Source organism: Castor canadensis, chromosome 2 (genome assembly GCF_047511655.1).
Source record: "Castor canadensis chromosome 2, mCasCan1.hap1v2, whole genome shotgun sequence".
Taxonomy (NCBI): domain Eukaryota; kingdom Metazoa; phylum Chordata; class Mammalia; order Rodentia; family Castoridae; genus Castor; species Castor canadensis.
In genome coordinates this window covers 144,956,585-144,973,459 of record NC_133387.1, presented here as the reverse complement: position 1 = coordinate 144,973,459, position 16,875 = coordinate 144,956,585, and positions in this window count along the sequence as shown.

Here is a 16,875-nt window from a genome sequence, read left to right as displayed (position 1 = left end):
TGCATGAAGATATTAAATACCAGCTTGCATAGTGTTTTTTAAGGACAGAATTTGGAATAAATTATAAACCTTGGGGTTATATAATGATAAAGTAATGGTTAATCTGTTATTTTAGTATTAGGTAGTAAAATGTGGATCCATCTCTGGACACGTTTTAGAAGTTCTAAATTCCAGTGTGGTTTTGCCTTGTTTTCTTATTATAAAATGTGGCTTATTTGGAAACACTTGTTATGTAAAGACTAAGGGGAATGATATATACAAGGAAAGGTATTTCTTGATTTTTTTTTCTAGTTACCATACTTATGTTCAATACGAACACGTTTAAAATTATTTATTATTAGGAAACAAGTTTTGTACTCGCTAGTTTGAGAGCAAGCTGCTGTGGCTTGAGCCCATCAGTTTGGGGAAATTGGCTGAGCTGAAGAATTTACATTGTGTTCAGATGTAGTGTCCTAGTGGTTCTGTCACTGTCACAATATAGTATTGTGAGGACCCCAATATCATTCTAAGCTGTAAGGACATTCATGCACAGGTTTATTCTAAGACCGTTCTGTGTCTAGTTGGGTCACAGATATGTGAGTTACTTCTTTTAAAACACTGCCTGAGGTGCCTTCTTGGTGCTTTTAGGTTGCTTTACCAGCTTACCTGGCTGAGACCTATGCTGAGCACTCCAGGGATAGACATTCCCTACACAGCTTTTATGTGCTGTAACTGTTTTTAAGACCTGTGCAGTATTGGAAATCAGAGAAAGCAACATCCTTAATATGTATTCTTTATGATGCCTTTTGATACTCTTTTTTTTGTTGTTGTGGTTTGAGACAGGGTCTTGTTACGTAGCCCAGACTGGCCTTAAACTTGAGATACTCCTGCCTCAGCCTTCCAAGTGCTGGGATTATAGGTAAGCACCACCATCCTGACTAGGATGCCTTTTAAGAATGCAGAAAAAAAATTTCACATTAAAAAAACAAAAACAAAAAACAAAACCTTAAAAATAGAAATCCTATGAGGGCACTTATCCTGTAGATAGGAGTTGGAGAAGGACTGGTCGATTTTACAATGCCCTATGAGCTATATAGAATACTTTAATTTTATAGATGCCAAAGTTTGAGGCCCATAGAATTTTCAGCTAAAAGATGGAGGGGGTGGAATTTATATTCATACAAGTCTGTGAAGTCACCCTGTTGTATGTAGACAGTGTTTTGCCAGCGTCTCAGATGCAGTCCTCACAAGCCCAGATGATTGCCAAGAGATGAGTGCAAGTTACTTGAGTGACATCCAGCTTGATTGTGGCTTGGGTTCTTCATCTGAAAAAATAGAGACCATAATAAGGCAAGTCTTAGAGTTGTTTTTGTGAGGATTCAATCATATAAAATACTTCAAGGCTGCCACCATGTAAGCTAGCATTAAAATGTTAACTACTAAGTGTGACTGTGGGCTTACCAGCAGCAGTGGGCTTTGACCTGGGAGAAAGGTGGGGTTAGGATTTGGTGATAGCTGTGGCTACATTAGGTACAGTGCATTTAATCTCAGTATTAGCATTAGCCTTTGAATTAGCTAGAAAGTTCAGTTATTAAGAAGGACATCATGTTCCCCAGACATTGTTTTTAGAAATGGGAGGGGGAATAGCTTTCCTGCTCTAAAAAACTAGTAGCTTTTTTTTTTTAAGTGAATAAGTAGCCATATATTTTATAGACTATATACGTGATACAAGGGAACTTGGCCCCCCACCCTCTCCTGTCCTTTAGCTTATGTTTTAGAAGAAGAACTGGTACCCCAGGGAAGATCATAATAAAACCATTACCTCCAGTCCCTACATGATAGTTTCAAATGAGTAAGATTAAAACCCTAGGGGGAGGCTGGGCATGTAGCTCAGTGGTACAGTGCATGCCTGTTTTTAGAATGCCAGCTGTTAAATACTTGCTTTGTTTACTATAGTCTAGTAAGGGTGTATATAGATGTTCTTCCACTTCTGATGAGGTTATGTCCTGATAACCCTATGTCCATTGTAAGTTGAAAATATCTTAAGTGAAAATACATTTAATACACCTAACTTACCAAATGTCCACAGTTTACCAACAAAAAGTATGAGTAAACCATCTTATATTGTGGGCCTTAAGAAATCAAGCCATGAATTCTTTGGAGGAACACCAATGAAAAACATGACAGCCTAGCCAGGTATGACTGCATGCCAGTAACCCCAGCTATGTGGGAGGTGGAGTCAGGAGGATCTCAAGTTCAAGGATCCCTGGCAAAGTTAGCTGGAGATCTTACCACAAAAACAAAGGACTGGGAGCATAGCTCTAGTGGCAGAGCACCGGAGGTCCTGGGTTCAATTCCTAGTATTGGAAAAAAAATTAGTTCATGAGTTACCCCATACAGTATTTTAGTCTATACTTAATGATGTTATCAATTATTTCCTAATACCAAGGATTGCAGTGTAGGTAGTAAAAAATTATTAATGTCAGTACATTAAGAGGTACCACTACTCTAAAAGCAGATAATGATACAAAATACTGCTCAGATTGTGTTAAATTATAGGCACTTGGATATTGGATTTCCATTGAGTTTTTCTTCAATATTCCCATATTCTTGTTGCCACAACACCACAGCTGGTAGTTTTTTGATTTGTAGAGATTACAATTTCTCCATTTCTAGAAGTTCCACAAGAATTACCAGAAGATACATTAGGATACACAATGAAAATAAAAGTTTTGTAGGGGAAAACACCTCAAGGAATAAAACACCCAGGTTGCAACTTCTCAGTGCCTTTTAGCTACGCATTTGCAAACAGGATAAAGTACTACCTTGTCCCAGAGTTTCAACTTACAATGGACATAGGGTTATCAGGACATCACCTGATACCGTCAGTCCTGTGAGTTAGTCCTCTCCATTTTGCAGATGAGAAGCATGCAGGTAAGGAAGTTGGGTACGTCCATCCATGTCCCTAGTCACAACTAGCAGAGCTGAGATTTGAGCTCAGTGTGACTGATTACTAGCCTAAATCCTAAATAGCAGCTAGCCTGATACCTGGTGCATGCAAGGGAAAAAAAAAATCTAGCAGGAAAAGAAAATGTTTTAGAGGAAATAATAGAGTTTATGGAGTAGTTTAATTTTGTATGTCACTAGAGTGATACTTTCACCAGTTTTAGGTGTGATGGGTGATATTCTAAGATTGAGTGTAATTAAAACAGCAAATTTAGCTAAATAAAGTTTTTTGAGGTTTACTGTTGAAAAATTACTATAGCAATGCCACTAGTTACAATATAATTATTGGGGGAACTATTTACATTTAGCCTTGGAATGCTTGCTAATCTTGTCATCTAGAGAAGAATTCTAAATTTTTTCAACAGCTGCTTCCATTTATGAGCAATTTCAGTATTAATTTTAAAATTTTTATTGTGTGTGAGGCATTGTTTACCTTATTTAGCAACAAAAGAGTTCATGTTATATTTGCAAATTTGAGTCATTGGAAAGTATATTCTTCTAGTTACAGTTCATGTTTTACAGAACTATTTAAATCTAATAGCTATTTATTGCACTTGTGCCAGTTCTTAAATTCTCCAAGATTGTTGGGATTACTGCCAACAAGAATTCTGTCCTTGTCCTGGGGGATGACAGTTCTGATGCTGACAAGCATCAAGCATCAAGTTTCATCTGAGGTGAAAAGTAGGTTTTGAAGACACCCAAGGTGCTATTGAGTCATCTTTCTGACAGCGAATCTAAGATGATACTGTCACAATGCACAGCACACAAGATAACACTTAATCCCCTCTGGGTTAGTTAATTGAAACTTCAGAAATAGCATGGGCCCAACTGAGCAAATCCTTTCTTTGAATTGATGGGGAGCCTACAATCATTAGAGAATAGGTGTCTGCTATGATTTGACTATGTCCCCCCTAAAAAGCACATGTGGTGACTTAATCCACAATGCAGCAGTTAGGAGGCGGAACCTAATTGGAGGTTGTTCAGGTCATGAGGGCTCCACCTTAATAATCATGCTGACTATAAAAGGCTTGAGGCTGAGCTTGAACTCACCTTCTGATCTTCCATCATTGGACATTGCAGAAAGGAGGCCCTCACCAGATGCAGCTCCTTGATCTTGGGACTTCTCATCCTTCAGAACTGTAAACAACAAATCTTTAATTCTCCCCATTATGAAATCATGGCTAAGACACCTGCTTGAATCCTAAATGAGCACTCGTCATAATTTTGCCTTCCATTGGTGCCTCTGTCATGGAGTTTATCACTACAAATAAAACTTGCCTGTCCAGTCTCAGGTGTTCTGTTACAGTAGCACAAAAAGGACTTAAGACTGTATCATAAAAGGTTTGGATCATAATAGTCAAGGCCGGTTACAGTAGCATGGAGAGAGCAGCCTCCAAGCTGATTGCACATTGGAATTTTCTGGGGCAGGATTACAATTAACAGTGCCTGGGCCCTACTCCCCAGGCCAATTAAATGAACACCTCTGGATTGGTGCCCAACCATTGGTGTTTTTAAAAAAAAGCTACCAGGTGATTCTAATGTGTTCTTCAGGTTGAAAACTACTGATATATGACATTTGAAATTTCTTCGTTTAGGCAATTCATTTGAACAATACCTTTTCAAGAAACATTTATTTATTTATTTATTCATTTATTCATATGTACATACATTATTTGGACTATTTTTCCCCCCTCCCCCTCAAAGAAACATTTTCTAAATATTCAGGGTTTTTTTTTTTTTTGTGATCAAAATGCTGGCCAAAAGAATGGAAACATTTTTAGTTTGATGTTTGGATAACTTTAACTGCAGTTACATAATTTTCCAAGTACTTAATAACTCTTCTATGACAGCCAACTGGATGTTTCTCAACTTTTAAAATAAATTGGGGTACAAAGACAACCATTTCTATTTTTATTGGAGTTTGATTAATATTCTGTCTGGATCTATGTAACCTTGGAGTTAAGCAAGAGAGTTTATGGTCCATTTGCCAGGATCTACATATTTTACCTTTTTTAATTCTCCCCATTATGAAACTCCTGGCTAAGACACCTGCATGAATCCTAAATGAGCCATGTTATAAGCTTGTCTCCTGCTGGTGCTCCTGTCATGGTCTAGCTTCTCACAAAAATAAAACCTGCCTAACTTCAAAACTAGAGAGGTGAAGAGGAGTGAGAGAAAGGAACTGGGGGGAGGGGATTTATGCTAAGAAAAGCGTATTGTACCATCTGTGGGTGGGCATCAGCAGAAAGTCTAAGTATTATTGAAGATTTTATGAAGCCTGTTTTTAGTCAGAGATGTGCTTTCTCAATGACGTAGAGATTCAAAGTCCATTAATTAGATATGGACAGGTACAAATGTTATGCAGATGAACTACTGGGTCTCACTTTAGAGGATTTCTATCACAAAAAAAGATGACTTAGTCAAAGGAGAATCATCTGAGTTTCTTCTTGACTTTTAAAGGCATTGAAGGTAAGCACTTTCTGTCTTTACTACTTTTCTGACTTTTCTATTTTTTTCACCCAGGAAGGAAGCTTGTATAACTATGAGAGCAGTGAATAAGTATTGTCTTCTAAAGAAACCCCTGGGTTTTTTTCCCCCCCACTTTTACCAAAATCTCTTCACTCTAACTGAAAACTTGAAACTGAAATCTTGGACTTTAAGCAGTCTCTTCTTAATACCCTTCCCTTTTTTTCTGAAGGCAGAATGTATTTATAGGCTATTTGTAACTTCAGGATCAACTTCAAGTCTTTTTGGATAAAGTAACTTGGACGACTTTAGCAATCTGCAAAGTGTTTGAAATTTTACCTGGCATTCTTTCACTACTACTACCCCTTCACCCATTCAGCAAATATTAAAAGCTAGTACTATGTGCCAAACACATCTGGACACTGTGGGGATACTGTGACCATAACAGATATAAATCCTTCACTCGTGGAGGAGGGTGGGAGAGAATGTTGCAGATAAAGGCAGACACCAATCTCAAATGGAAGATGGTACCTACCATAGGTGTCAAAAGTGACAAAGCAAACCAAAAAATCCTTGACTGCAAAATCCTACTTAAGAAATACATTCTAAGGAAATAACTATGTGTTCAAATATGCATGTACACAGATGTTCACTGTATTTTAGTATAACATGGGGTAAAAGGACTGATTAAAAATCATTGCACACCATATAATGGACTACTTTGAAGCCATTAGGAAGGAAGCTGCAGAAAGATACACTAAATGAAAATCACTGGTTTCAAAACTGATAGGTTTCCTCTAAAATGGTGAATTTCAAATGGAAGTGGCGTTGCTTCTCAGAGGACATTCGTTAACATCTGGAGACACTTTTGGTTGTCACACGGCTTGGAGGTTGGTGGTACCGGGCTCTGTTGAGTTGCAGCCAGGGATGCTGCTGAACGTTCCATAATACACATCCCCCACAATGAGTTATTTGGGGGCTGGCGGAGTGGCTCAGGCAGTAGAGAGCCTGCCTAGTAAGCACAATGCCTTGAGTTCATCCTCCACTACCAACAAAAAAAAAAGTTATTTGAGCTAAAATGTCAATAGTACCCAGGTTGAAAAACTGTGCTCTCAATGACATACAGCATCAAAAAGACAAATACCTTCTAAATAAATGAGTGTTTTAAGTATTATTATTTTTTGGTGGTACTGGACTTTGAACTCAGGACCTTGTGCTTGGCTAGGTGGGTGCTCTATTACCACACCTTTTGCTCTGTTATTTTGAGGTAGTCTCATCTTTTGTTCTGGCTGGCCTGGACTGATCCTCCTATTTATGCTTCCTGAAGCAGGCTTGAGCCACTGGTGCCCAGCCAAATGATATATTTTTTTAGTTTATTTGGATTCGATTTTTTTTTTTCTTTTGGTGGCATTGGGGTTTGAACTCAGGGTCTCCTGCTTGCTGGCCAGGTACTCTTACCTCTTGAGCCATTCCACCAGCCCTTTGTTGTGTTGGGTATTTTTTTTTTTTTAATTTTTCTTTTATTATTCATATGTGCATACAAGGATTGGTTCATTTCTCCTCCCTGCCCCCACCCCCTCCCTTACCACCCACTCCACCCCCTCCCGCTCCCCCCCCCAATACCCAGCAGAAACTATTTTGCCCTTATCTCTAATTTTGTTGTAGAGAGAGTATAAGCAATAATAGGAAGGAACAAGGGGTTTTGCTGGTTGAGATAAGGATAGCTATACAGGGCATTGACTCACATTGATTTCCTGTGCGTGGGTGTTACCTTCTAGGTTAATTCTTTTTGATCTAACCTTTTCTCTAGTTCCTGGTCCCCTTTTCCTATTGGCCTCAGTTGCTTTAAGGTATCTGCTTTAGTTTCTCTGCATTAAGGGCAACAAATGCTAGCTAGTTTTTTAGGTGTCTTACCTATCCTCACCCCTCCCTTGTGTGCTCTCGCTTTTATCATGTGCTCATAGTCCAATCCCCTTGTTGTGTTTGCCCTTGATCTAATGTCCACATATGAGGGAGAACATACGATTTTTGGTCTTTTGGGCCAGGCTAACCTCACTCAGAATGATGTTCTCCAATTCCATCCATTTACTAGCGAATGATAACATTTCGTTCTTCTTCATGGCTGCATAAAATTCCATTGTGTATAGATACCACATTTTCTTAATCCATTCGTCAGTGCTGGGGCATCTTGGCTGTTTCCATAACTTGGCTATTGTGAATAGTGCCACAATAAACATGGATGTGCAGGTGCCTCTGGAGTAACAGTCTTTTGGGTATATCCCCAAGAGTGGTATTGCTGGATCAAATGGTAGATCGATGTCCAGCTTTTTAAGTAGCCTCCAAATTTTTTTCCAGAGTGGTTGTACTAGTCTACATTCCCACCAACAGTGTAAGAGGGTTCCTTTTTCCCCGCATCCTCGCCAACACCTGTTGTTGGTGGTGTTGCTGATGATGGCTATTCTAACAGGGGTGAGGTGGAATCTTAGCGTGGTTTTAATTTGCATTTCCTTTATTGCTAGAGATGGTGAGCATTTTTTCATGTGTTTTCTGGCCATTTGAATTTCTTCTTTTGAGAAAGTTCTGTTTAGTTCACATGTGGGTATTTTTGAGATAAGGTCTTGTGAACTCTTTATGTGGGGCTGGCTTCAGACTCCTTATCTCTGCCTCCTGAGTAGCTAGAATTACAAATGTGAGCCACTGGCACCAGGCTTGGACATGATTTTAAGTGAGGATGGACTGACTTTATATATACTAGGAAACAAATAACTATTAAAAATTTAATGCTAAAATTTGGACGAGACCTGGGAATTTTTCTGAAATGGTTCAGGTATTTCCTCCCCCCTTTTCTTCCCTATCCTTCCCTGTGCACACATGATTGCCTGTATTACTGATGCCTTTATTCAGATGGAATCTGGGCAACGCCTGGTCGGTTTTTTCATAACATGGGTTGATGTACTTGCCGGCTTAAATTATGAACCATGTCTATCTAGGGAAATTATCTGTTCCTTGCATTAAATAGCATGCTCCTAGAAGTTCATGGGTTCTAGTCCAACAGAGCCAGAGGAGCCTCTTCTGTCCTTCAGCATGGAAACCAAAAAGACAGGCCAGGTGCACAGCACATGCTGCAATTGCTGAGAACTGTACCCTGACAGATCCAATCTGGGCTCACATCCAGAAAAGCTATGGGGTAATTGTTTCACTACTTGGGTTGGAATATTGTGGTTTCTAAGCCCACTGTGAAAATAAAGACTAGTCATAAAATACCTCTAATGAGCCCCTGCATTTTATCTGCAGGGAACCCAGGGTCAGTGGCATTACGTTGGTTTGTAGAAGACTTGTGGTCTTCGCAGAAACTGTTTCTGGTGAACTTAGGATTTCCATTACTTCGACTGTGAGCGTGCTATTCAGGGAATCTATCATTCTCATTCTCTTTGGTTCCCTGGAAGGACAAGGTATTGTCAGTTGGGCAGGGCGGATCATATGTTTTCTCTTTTCTAATCAGAGCCTGCATATCCTGTACCAGACAGCTTCTTCAAATTAGCTTTGTGTCATTCTTCTAACCTACTCATTTTCTGGGGCTCACGAGTGTGTGTGTTCTTCCCCAAATAAGGAGTACAATTAATTCATTAGTGGATGGTTTGCTTCTAGGGAGAAGTGTCAGTTTATGATAATTCCAACATCGATTTATTTCCCGTTTAATCAGTGTTTAAAATGAACTAGGATCAGACAGAACAAAACATGCAGTTTTGCATAATTATAATGGAGTGAGTAGAAATTATCAGAGGGCTTCAGTATTAGAAACCTCACTGCAGAAGCACAGATGGGTTAGGAGATGTTGATAAGGTGTCTAGGAATAAATCCTCTATAAGCACTGTATTAAATTCCAAATGCCTGCAGATAAGTAACTTTGCATTAATTACTTTAAAATTTCTTATTCTGTGTGTAGCTCTGAGTAGAAATCCTACAGACTGAGCAAACTGTGGAGTCGTCCTTGTCATGCTCCATTTAACTTAAATCATTAGACTGTTCAGAAAGTCATTTCTCTCAGACTTGTCTAGGTGGTAAATTCAATATTTAGTAGCTGTCTCTTTGTGTTTCCCTAAGCTGCTACTGTTGAAGTGTGGGTTTGCCTTATGGAAAAATGAGCTACCTTGGAATACAGATTGGTCATTATCTAGAAATTCTCTAGATTAAGAATTGAGCTTTCTGGTTTTGTTACCTCAAAACTAATACAAGTGAGGTTGTTGAAGTCTCCCCTTCTACACTACACCCATTTTCCCTCCATCCTCAGAGAACCACTATTCTGAAGTGGACGTTTAACCTTCCAAGCATGTCTTTATAATTTCACTTTTTTAGTGTATATCCACAAGCAACCTATTGCATTACTTTGCATGTATTTAAACTTTTAAGATGTGGACTCATACTCTAAGTACCCTGTTGTATCATTCAGTTGTTTCAGTAAACATTATTATTGTTAGTTATATCTATCTGGTGCATCTATGTAGCTTTAGCTTATTGATACAAATGATGTATAAAATTCTGTCCTGAGACTATTTTATAATTTGTTATTCTTTATCTTACTGAGGAAAATGTAAACAAATACCTGATTCCTCACTATTATAATTAGTAAAGATCATTTTATCGTCACTTCTTGGTATTTAAAGTTAAGGCAGGTTGAATGTAAAACTGATGTTTTCCTTATTATGAGATTATCTCACAAGTGATATACATCAATTATACTTAAGTTTAGTTTGGTGTAGCATATTAGCTAAGCATTTCTAGATTTCATTTTCTAAGATGAAATTTGGTAATGCCATTTCATTTGCAGACAGGAACTATTTAAACTAACTTTGTGGGATGTGAAGAGTGGATTTAGTGTCAAAGGCTAAACTGTCAACTGCAGTAGCCACTAGCTACATGTGGTGACTGAGCATTTGAAATGTGGTTAGTTCAAACTATGGTGTGCTGTTAAGTGTAAAATATATGCCCAATCTTGATGGAAAAAGAATATAAAATATAGCCACACCTCGTGGTGGTACATACCTGTAATCCCAGCACTTGGGAGGCTGCAGCAGGAGAATCACCAGTTCAAGGCTAGCCTGGGCTATGTAAGTGAGACCCTGTTTTAAATTTCTCCTGCCTCCCTCCCCCCACCAAAAAAACCCAAAAACCAAGAAGAATGTAAACTATCTCACTAATAAATTTTTCATATGAAAAGATAATATTTTGGATATGCCACGTTAAATAAAAATATATTAAGACTAATTTAGTCTTAGAAAATTTAAAGTTACAAAGCGTTCTTAGCACTCCTTGGTAAGGGATTAGCTGAAGTCTGTTCTTCTGGGTGCCAGGAGGGGGCAGCAGAGAGTTGCTAGAATCAGGATGACATGTTTTCCGGAATTCTGAATGTGCGGTCTCACCAAGCAGAGGCTGTAAAGGCTGGATGTCAGCAGAGAGGCTAGGGGAGATGTTATCAGCCAGGACTCAAGCATTAGACCTAAGATCCTGGTTGACAGGGATTGGAGCCAGGCCAGTCCAGAGGAGAGGAGGCTGCTTAGTAAAAGAAAGCTCTAATTTAGCACAGCTAAATTCAGAGTTTGAATCTTGACTGTCAACTTGGGAAAATTATTTGACTTCTGTAAATGTCAATTTTTACATCTCTAAATTGTGGATGTCAGTATTTGTTTGTCAATGCAGATAAAGAGCTTACTATATACATTGAATATTTATTATTTTATTGTCTTTATCTTAATTAGTCACTGAGAAAGCATAAGAAAGGATCTCTTTTCCTTTTGAAGTAGACTCAAGTTGTATGTCTTACCACACATGGGTTTAAAGTGACCCAAATAAGGCTGAAGACTTTTTTTTTCTGAGACAGGGTCTTGATCTTACGATCTTCCCGCTTCAGCCTCCTGAGTGCTGGGATTACAGGTGTGTACCATAAGGACTGGCTTCAAGGCTCAACACTTCTTATCCTCTTTCCATTTTCAGACAGAGCCTGGAAAGTTCTCTTAGCTGAGAAGTGTTACACTAGGGTTCTTACTGTCTTATCTCTTGTCGAGCAAGAGTCTCAAATTGGTTTGTTTCTGGCTGTAAGTTGGGTAACACAAGCAACTGTCCACCACAGAATTTGCCCAGTTTTGTATTAAGCAAGCATTAGGTGTGGGAAATGTTGGAATGCTTGTAGTTCCATGGGGAGGGTGGAAATAGTTTTGGTGATGGTGTTGATAAGATTGGGCTACTTGTTCTCCTGTCTTCTGAACTCTCCAAGCTCCTAAGCGCCAAGGACCTTCATCTCTACTAATGATCTCCATCCCCTACCAGAAAAGCAATACTTCAGAGTGCATTGTCAATAGAAACTGCTTCAGGTTCTCAGACCTGAGCTCTGATTTTCTAACTATTCTCGATTTCCTAACTATTCCGGAAACTTTTATTGAGCACTTGATATGGGTGAAGATGGGTTTTTCTTCATAGGCCCCTCGGCACTCTTGACATACTCTTCTTTTTGCATCAGTTGCTTCTGGCACAGAGCTCAGGAAGTCGTACAGCTTTTACTATTTCTTCCCCTGGTAGAAGAGAGTAGACACAGCTCTGGCCAGAATCTGTGCTTGGATCATCTTCCATTTCCATGCAGTTTTAGATGTTGCTATTAGAAATAGTGTTTTTTGGGAAATGCTTATAATTTAAGTACACAATTAAGAGCTACTGATCTGGCATTTACTTATACTAGGACTATTTGATTCTGAGGATTTATGTTGGATAAAAGTTAGATTATTGACAGAACATTTGGCCTTCTGAAGAAAAGCCTTCCAATATGGCTTCAGTTGATACCATCTTTCAATGCAGGGGTCTCTAGAGTGGGCTGTGACCATCCAGGAGCTTTGCAAGATAATCATAATGGTTTAGAAAGAACACATTAAAGCTTTTGTTTTATATAGCTTTTAATGATGCTTTTATAATGTATATACTTTTGTGTTTGCTTTATAATCCTGTAATATGTTAGTATAGGAATGTAAGTCTGTAATAAATGTGCGTATATTGAGGGTAAGAAACTGAAGTAAGCTCTGGTCTCATTTGTAGGCCATTTGATTTTGCTGATATTTATGTTTAGTAAAGTGGACGCTGGTTTTTCCAATCAGATGACAAACAGCTAAATTAACGACAGAAACTATGGCTCAAAAAGACTGAGGTTCATTCAACAAATATTTACCCAGCACTACCTAGAAGTCAGACACTTTTCTAGGTAGTGTGTTAAATGTATATTGAATTGGCACCATCAAGTCTAGGTGAAAGTCATTTTTGAGGCCACAAGTTACAGAAAGACTGAGAAGTACTATCTCCTTCTTAAGAATTGCCAGCCTGCCTTCTCTGAGTGAATCTTATGGTTTCATTCAGTTATAGGCTTTGGGGTCAGAGTGGCTTGGGTTTGCACCTTGACTTTGCCAGTCACTAGCTGTGTATGTGCTGACCAAAAAGTCTGCAGTATCACACTGACTTCCTTTATACCTTCCTGTAAGAGAATAACTTGGCATAGTTCCTAGCAGGAACTTTTATTAATGCTACTTACTAATGCTGATGTTTTCCTTTCAAACAGGTTGTTCAAATTCCTACAGTTGGGACTCCAGCAGGGCTTATTCAGGTTTGGAAGTCCCACTGAGTCCCAAAGAGCCTGGTATGCAATAGGTATTCAATAAATAATTATAGAATGATGAGTGAAAGAATGAATGTTGCTTATTTTGTTTCAAATAATTCCCCAAGTGCTTTATTACGAAATGCTGTTCAGCTGTATGGTTCTGTCAAAGAACAAATTAGTCTATGAAGACGAAAATTATTTCTTACTGTTTTTCCTTCTAACTCTCTGAGATGTGGACCAACATTACCAAAAGGGAAGCTTTTCAGTGTGCTGAGATGTCAGCATGGACTTTGTGCTGAAGTATAGAATTTTTCATGGCTTATTTGCTTCTTTGTAAAATATTTTCATCTGTTTCCCAAAACTGACCACAAAGGACCTAAAGTCTTCTCCAAAGACTTTGTCCCCACTTCAGAAGGGCTGAGAAAGCTGACCTAATCTGAGATTGTCTGAGACTCATGAAAGGCAACTTGGGGATAAATATTACAGATCTTCTCAGACCAACTTTGGCCTACTCCTGTGACTCTTGGTGTGGAAAAAGTTGCTATGGGAAACAATTACTGAAAAAAAGACAGACTGTTCTTTTGGGAAATAGTAACCAAGAGTAAAGTGGTATACATTTTCTCATATGCTGCTGAGGGACTCACTTTTGATATCCTAAATTTGGCTAAAAATCTGCTACATTGCAGTTTTTGCTCACAGGGAGAAAAAGTGATAACCTTTCCAAAATGCTGTCAGAACTTCTAGCCCTAGAAAGGTGTTATGGGTTACCAGGGGTCTTATACCCCAAACTACATGCTTGCTGAAGACAGAGCAATGAGACTTGAAGGGCTGGCCCACTTCCAAGAGAACATTCCTGTCACCTTGAGTTTGACAGTAAAACAGACAAATGAAATCGGCGACTTTAGGGCTAATTATTGACTATAACCAGAGTCACTTTGGACTTTTAAAGATCTGAAAGATTCTCCTGGGAAGGTGAGCCATTTCTTAGGTCTGAACCGTAGGGTAGGAATTGTGTTTGAATATAATAACTTATCTTTGCTCTACTGCTGGAGAGGGAAAAAATAAATATGGCTTGTGTGTGCTGGGTAGAAAATAATGGCTTAAGGCTCTGGACCCAGGCTGAGAAGTCGTGGGCAGAAGAGGGCATGGAGTTGGGCTCCTGCTGAACGCACATGGAAAGACTGCCTGTCTTTGGCTGACCTTGTGGTGGCAATTTGGATGGATGTGAAAGATAATGCAGGCAGGTGGATAAGCAAGCTGAGGTGACTGATAACAATGTCACCAGTCTCCCAGTTGGGGCAAGTGTCTCCAACACAGTCACAAAAGCTTGAACAGGAAGTATTTTCACCAATAGGAGAAGCTAGGGAGCTTAGGACAGATTCTGGGTAAGGTCTCTAATGGAAACAGAATACGGGTTGGCTTCACTTTTTCCTCTGCCCTCTGTCCTCCCATCTCTACTCTACATCTCACCAACAGAAGGTATGGGACTTGCATACATGGGTTGAATTACTCAGCTGTTGATTTGAATGGAAAAAACATTATGAAAGAAGATAATAGTGAAATGAACTTGTTTACAAGGAAGAGCTGGGATATTTTCCATCAGTAAATCAGGCACAGTACCTCATGTCTGTAATCTCAGCTACTTACGAGGCAGAGATTGGAACAACCCTGGCAAAAAGTTAGTGAGACCTCATCTCAACAAACAAGTCTATCATGCCAGCTATTAGGGAGGTATAGGTAGGAGGATCACAGTATAAGGCAAGCCCCAGCAAATACTTAATACTCTATCTGACAAATAACTAAAACAAAAAGGACTGGAATTATTGCTCAAGTGGTAGAGTACCTGTCTAGCAAATGTGAGTCCATGAGTTCAAATCCCAGGGCCACCAAAAAAAGTTATATACCATGGAAAGGAGCAAGTACAATTTAGGCTATGGAAAACTTTTTTTAAAAAAATAAGAGCAGAAATTCATTTTATTTACTTTGAATTAGTTGAAATCCTTGAGTGGTACACCAGCACATGGATCCTGTGTCCAATGGCCTTAGCAGGAAGGTTGCTTCTGAATTTGGCCCAGACCAATGGGCACGAGTTACTTTTTTCCAGATTAGTCTGATTTTTGTTTTGTTTAGTTGACAGGCATCACTGGGTTGGTTTTTTTGTTTTGTACATATAAGCACATCACTTGTTTCATTTTAGCCATAAACATCTTCAGTTTTAAGAAGAGTCACATACTCCCTTTGGTTCTGGAAACCCCGTTTATAGTCAGCAAAAACGGCCATATAGAACAGCTCTTTAGACATGTTTGCCTTTTAGAAGTCCTGATCCAGCAGGACTCCACAGGCTCCAAGACAGTGGAAAGAGAGGTTATGGAAATTTATAGAACTAAGTAACTATCTCCCCAAATATGAGATTTCACTCAGTGTGATAGCAACCTGGCTTTAGTACAGAAATCTAAACTTTTAAGCATTATATATGCTCCATTTGAAACTGGAGCATTGGACCCAAGGACCAAACTCAATGGGATTCCACATGTCAGGTCTGGCCTCTTGCCTCTGTGTGCCAAATAGGGAAATGGTAGTGGTAAAGGGCAGAGAAAGGAGATTTATTACATGACCTGGGATCTGCTGTGAGAAGAGGCAGAGTAGGCACTCAGCCCATCTTCAGCCTCCTTCAGGGTATAGACGTGAATTTTAGCTTTGAATAGACAAGGACTTAGAGCAGGAGGAAAAGGCATGCTCAGTTAAACACTCCCAGTCACAAGTGTAGCCTGTGTGGTCATTATCTCAGTTCTTGTTTTGGAGGGGTTTTGGAGAAGTTGTTAAGAGTCCTTGCTACCCGGCAGGTGGTGTGTCCTGAGGAGTCTCTACTTACCCTCAGGGATAGTTTTGGTCCTTTGTCATAAAGATGTTATCATCACTTCTGTTCTTTGCTGGAACCCAAGGTGATTGCAAAGTGACTGCATGGAGAATGGCTCAGAGCAAAGATGATGGTGAAGGCATAGAAAGGAGATTTATTACGTGATTCGGGACCCATTGGGAGAGGAGGCAAAGTAAGCACTCAGCCATCTTCAGGGATGCCAAGCTTTCCTCCTGTTTTTAGTAAATTTGTGGGCTTAGCACGGAGTCAGTGATTTTTAGCAAAAGTAGTTTAAGCACCTCTTACACTTCTACTTGCGGTGTGGAACAACCCTGCCCTGTTTGGGCCAATATTATTATTCCCCTATGACGGGTGGTGGACTGAGATTCAGAAAGTCCCAACAGACTTGCTCCAGGTCACGTATTCAAGGAAATGCAGACCTGGGACTGGAACCCAGGTCTCCATCCTCTTAGTTGTTTTCAGGTTGTCACGCAATGCTACCTCTATTTGGGCATGACTAGCAGATGTCATCTTCCATCTTGATCTGGACCAATTTTCAGATAACCCAAACTTTCAGGGAAAGGTAGTGGAGCTTCCTCTAGGGTGATTCCAGCATATCTTGGTGCTCAGGAGAGCAGTGAGGTGCTAGCAATGGCAGGAGGGTTATGCTGCTTCTAGGAGGAAGGACAGGCCTTCACAAGAGGAATATTTGCTCTTCAAAAACTTTGTTTTTTAAAAATAGAGGCGATTTGGTAGCAGCCCAGCACAGAGATAATTAAGATGGCTTGAATCAATTGAGCTCTCTACAGGTAGTTTTATTTCTCCAAAATTATGCTTTGGAGAGTTTTACATGCCTAAGGTTTCTCAAAATATTGGTAAGTAGAAAATGAACAAATCAAATTCCAATAATTTTTTTTGTCAAATAAAAGCACAT